General features: G+C 43.6%; 2 pseudogenes; both read right to left on the reverse strand.

The window, feature by feature from the left end:
• Positions 1–256: 256 nt before the first annotated feature.
• Positions 257–541, reverse strand: LOC147424473 (small ribosomal subunit protein eS26x pseudogene; annotated as a pseudogene).
• A 369-nt stretch (positions 542–910) lies between these two features.
• LOC147424474 (uncharacterized) lies at positions 911–1,523 on the reverse strand (annotated as a pseudogene).
• Positions 1,524–5,497: the final 3,974 nt, after the last annotated feature.

Here is a 5,497-nt window from a genome sequence, read left to right on the forward strand (position 1 = left end):
AAGTTAGGCTCTCTCTCTTTCTCTCTCTCTATTTAGAAAGACATTCCAAAAACATAAGATACAAGCCCGTCCAAAAGACTCAAAAGTCTCTCAATGTCCATGTTATTGATGGCTTCAACCATAGTGGCAATGCTCGTAGCATGCGTCTTCTAAGAGTTCCATGATAGAAGTCAAAATTCATGAGCCTTCTTCCTCTCCTAGCTTAATGCACTAATTAGACACCTCTTCACTTCCTAACAGCAGGAACATTGGTCCGCTAATTCTGGTTCTGCATATCCTCCTTGCGTCTAAACCTCTGTGGTGGCTCCTGAACTCTTCTTGTTGTGCAGGATCTTACACGGACAACGTGAAAGTGAACAATGCAAGAAACGCAGTACTGCATTTTGGCGTAAAGCTTGGGAAGTGCGTACCCATCATAAACGAAAGCATCCTGCACATCTCATAGAGCAGCTTGTTCAACAAGGTTCCTTACAAGAAATCGCTTGACGGCCTCGTCCTTGGGTAGTACACATCGCCCACCGTTGCGATGCTTGACCGTCATGACTGCTTATGCCGCAACTGCTTCTGCTTCCTCTTCGTCATGGAGATCTCTCTCTTTGTCTTTCTCTCTCTCTCTCTCTCTCTCTCTCTCTCTCTCTCTCTCTCTCTCTTTTTAGTGATATCTTTGGCTTATTCTGATTAAACACCAATTTCAAGTGTTGTGCAGCATAAGGGAACCCTATGTTGACATGATAAGACATTAAACTTGCGACATTGCTTATATGCTATATATATATATAGCATATATATATATATATGAGAGAGAGAGAGAGAGAGAGAGAGAGAGAGAGAGAGAGAGAACAATCTACTCAACCCACAGCCCTGTTAAAGAGACCTGGCAGTTTAGATACAAGAGGGGACTAGCCAGAGCTTATAGGTGGAAGCTAGCGAGATAAGCATGCGGGCTGTGGCCACCATGACCGCCATGCCCCTTATCGCAGCTGCCGCCATGGACATTGCCCTGGTCGCCTCCATGGCCGTTGTATAGCCGCCCTGGCCACCTTGACCGCCATGATGATCATAACCACCGCTGCCCTTGCCGCCATATTGGCTCTTGCCACCTTGACCACCATGCTGATCATAACCACCGCTGCCCTTGCTCGCTGCCAGAGGTTCCGCAGAGCCTAGAAAGGGGTTGATCTTCCTGCGATGGCGACAAAGCAGACGCCCTCAGCTTCTCTTCTCAGCCAGAATGCAGTGCAAAACGTCCTCCAGCTGAGAGAAACTTACAGTGCTTTCTCTCACAAGGAATTCATACGGGTCTGCCATCGCTGGGTTATAGCTGTCTTCCTGGCATGCTTGAGTGTCTGGTGAGGCCAACTCCAAGGGCCGCTACAGATTGAAAGCAGTCTCTCTCTCTTCTCCGGCATCCTCTTCATTGCTACTACTGCATTCGCGAGGCTCACCACCCCTATCACCAAAAGCATGGCAAGAAGTAGCAGTGCCAGACCCTTGTTGCTACCCAGATAAGAAGAGCTCGCCATTGCAGTACTACGGCAGACTCAAACGCTACTAACTAGTGAATACCTTGCTAGAGGTGCAGAATGCAAGTGATGGATTCGTATGACGTTAAAAGTCTCTTCTTCTTCTTCTTCTTCCTCTCTCTCTCTCTCTCTCTCTCTCTCTCTCAAAGAGCGCGCGCCGGCGCGCGCTCTTTGAGAGAGAGAGAGAGAGAGAGAGAGAGAGAGAGAGAGAGAGAGACTCTCCGGGGCAAGAGGGCACTCACGAGCAGCCATGGCGAAGCATCATCTTGATTTGATAATGATCCCTAAACCCAAGAGATCGACGAGCAGGCGGCCATCATTGAAGCGCGCGAAGGGAAAGCCCGAGAATGTCTGGCCGTAGGTGCGCTGCGCTGTCTGGGTCCCACCATTACTCGCTATCCGCAGAGCCCAACCATCTCTCAATGTCCCCTGTTCGTGACCTCACCCTCAGGTCCTTGCTCACGAACAAAACTCAATTGATGAGTGCTCTCCCTTACAAGCAGCGCTTCTTCAAATACCATCAACCCCATGTCAGGCAGACTACTGCCTCCATCCTTTCCCTCCTCTCTCAGCAGCAGACATGGAAGTCAGTGCGTGATTTGTGATTCATACGTGCGCCCCTGTACTCTGGTTTGAGTGTGCGATGAGTGCAATTATGGCTCCTTCCAAGGGCGCTGCATCATCTGCGGAGGTGTAGGCTTTTCTGATGCTTACTACTGCAAAGAGTGCACCCAACAAGACAAGGATAGAGATGGTTGCCCCAAAATTGTGAACCTTGGCACTTCCAAAACTGATTTGTTCTATGAACATAAGAAGTATGGTTTCAAAAAAAGATAGGTCATTGCACTCTCCAACCTTTTGCTTTGTCGTGCCTTATGAGGTTGGGGGTGCTGCATACATACAGCTGAAATGTGTCATGCTTATTGTGGGCTATGATGGCATGTTTTTACAGATGTAAGAGTGCAAAGAATGACACTTTTTAATTGTAGGTTTGCGCCCATTTAGATAGACAAACTGTATTGATGTTAAATTATCTCCTTTTGCTGTTGGATGCTGCATAGTTATTTTAGAAAAGGTTTTTCTTTCCAGAGAGAGAGAGAGAGATAGAGATCGTCAAGTGAGGGAGGGCAACGCAGGGTTGCGAGAGCAAAAGTAGAAGCAACAGAAAGAAAGGAGAGGAAACCAGCAGAGATGCCGTCCAAATTGGATCTCTCGCAAATAGTGGAAGGGCCGACAACGACCTTGGCTTGACGATTCTGGACAGTGAGTTTGACGATAACGCACAAGCCCTTCTAGTTTTTGGCAGTCTCCTTGGCGATGCCCTCTCCTACCTTCTTGGGCAACATACCAGAGGCCCGATCATGGGTGCCAATGAAGAGGCAGCTCCAACTTCCCCTCCTGTTAAAAGAACAAAAACCACCTCCTCATATTCTTTCTACCCTTTCTTTATCAGCATTGCATCTTCATCGTGGGTGCAAAACATGCATCACTCATCTTCATGTCTACCATCTACTAGTGGAGTTTACGGGTGGCTCCCTCAATAGTGACACTGAATTGGAGCAGGACTAGAAGTAAGGGAGAAATTAGCGCCGCTACCCTTGTGATCAAAGCCCTCAAGGAGCCCGAGCGCGATAGGAAGGAGATGAATCCATTGCTGCAGATCTGCTGCTCCTCGCGCGACTGAAATAGTAGCTAAACGTGTTATAATTGTTTCTCAAGAACAAGTACTGTTGTGGTGGGCGCCTGTGCTCTAGTATGAACACAGCCTCTGAAGAAAACTAGAGCTGCTCATGATTAGTGCTAAGGGCCTTGTTAATCAACTCTGAGTTTTGTGCAGCAAGTATCTCCCTTCCTAATCTCGAAGAGGGCGAGCTCTCACAATTCCTGTCCATTTAATGCATAATTAATACCACAATGATGGGGATAATAATTTTGTAAGCTTTTAGTTTAGAGCTTTTGACACAAATTTAGATCTTTTTTAATTGTGTGCTTAAATGGGCTTATTGTACACACAAGAATGCTCCCAAACATACTGCCTTTTGACATTATTTTATAGCTATTTATTCAGCAGTTCATATTGATATTTTAAGTTGCATACAAAGTTATATTCAATAGAAAGTCTTTTGGATTCTATCCCACAAAATCAGCTTTTTATGTTGCTTTAAATCTACATGTGTGTCTTTTCTCTGGTATAATTTTTAGGCCTTTCTCCTCATAAAGAAGGGTGACAACTATTGCTTCGCTAATCTAGACCGAGACACTTTGAGTGAAAGTGCATCAAGTCTTGGTGGGATAGGGAACATTAACTTTGAGATCTTATTAACATCAACTTTGAGATCTTATGTTTTTGGTGTATGTGGAAGGAGTAAAAATACCCAGACAAAAAGACGGCACATTATGTGCTGGGTGAAGAGATAGCCGTTGTTGACATGTTGGGCCTAGTGGGTAGCTAGGATTTTCCCTCCAATATCACAACTAAGGATATATTTTGAGCACTCCTTTGAGCTGGCAATCAAAATTGGCTCCATGGTAGCGACCTTTTCCTCCACAGTGGCAATTAGCCCGTGCAAGACTCAACGCTAGAAAGTCAATAGCATTGAAGATCGAGACTCAAATGTAACTTTTACCTTTTCTTTGACTCTTTATTCTATCAAGTTCTAATTTCCAACATCAATGGTCATGTCACATCAAGATTTTGGCAGGTTCATGCACTGCAAACTGTTTCTAATTCTAGAAGTTGGTCGAGGGATGCTCTTAAAAGAGAAAAAGCCTAGGTGTAGTGAATTCCCACCACGAGATTGTCTCCATGTCTTCCATGAGGAGGTGTGAAACTCAACAAATATAGGAAAAACTAAGTGTATAAACTTTAAATTCAATGAATTCAGGATTGCACTTCAAGTATTAGTCCTTGCTTTGGATACACGTGAGCGCACTTGTTGTTGTTCCCACTCTATGAATTGTTGATCCCATCAAGCCTTATGTTATAGAAACCTCTTTGGCCTCTCTATCCATTGCACCTATTCATGATAAAAAGGGGCACCAAAGAGAAAATGTGGTTGTCATGTGCTTAGGGCTCCCCTTTACCCTATTGAGATTTTGTAGGCTTTCAAGATTTTTGGATGAAATATCCTAAATAACCTTTTCAAGTATATATGACTAGGCTTGATATACGATAGACATTTTCCTTGTTTTAGGGTATTTTACCTTGTTGTTTTATATATGGATCACGCATATTTTTATCTTTGATTGGGTATTCACACTACAAACTAGAACATGTAGGCACCTAATTGTTGCGAGCATCAAAATTCAAAGAGAGCATTGCTTATTTGTAAAGGATAATCTAATCATTTTTTCATTTTTATTCTAGAAATATTATAACTAAGAAAACTCTATTGAAGTAACTAAATCCAAGCAAAAATTTATGAGCACTTGTGTAACTATAAATAAGAACTTTGGATCCTCCAATTTGAACTCTTTTTCTTTAAACTCAGATACCAAGTCACCAAAACAGATGTTGTAGAACCGATACGCAACTTGTGAAACATGGCATGTTAAGAGCTTCATCACAAATGCTCTCAAAGGTGCTCAATATTGTTGCATCCACTCATTATGACCTAGGCACAACTATTTGAACACATAGGTTGGAGTTCAAGGCACATGCATCTGATAGGGAACCAATCAAACGTATCTAAAACACTATGGATGAGTGCACCAATCCATTGTTGTTGGTTGAATCATGGACATGATGTGTTCCATAATTCATTATCTTGGAGCATTATTTTTGGACGTGATGTGTTCATAGTTCACGATTGGGGATTCTTGGACATAGTGTAGTCTACAAGTTCAAACTTTCTAAAAGGAAACTGATGCTCAAGATAGCATTCTTCTAAGGTACAAAGTTGAGGGTAGCAAATCGAAGGTGTATCAAGCACGCCCGGTGTTGCTGGGGTTTCCATGGTATTAGCTTCTTCATC

The sequence above is a fragment of the Adiantum capillus-veneris genome, chromosome 25 (assembly GCF_014529385.1).
Source record: "Adiantum capillus-veneris isolate H3 chromosome 25, ASM1452938v2, whole genome shotgun sequence".
NCBI lineage: Eukaryota > Viridiplantae > Streptophyta > Polypodiopsida > Polypodiales > Pteridaceae > Adiantum > Adiantum capillus-veneris.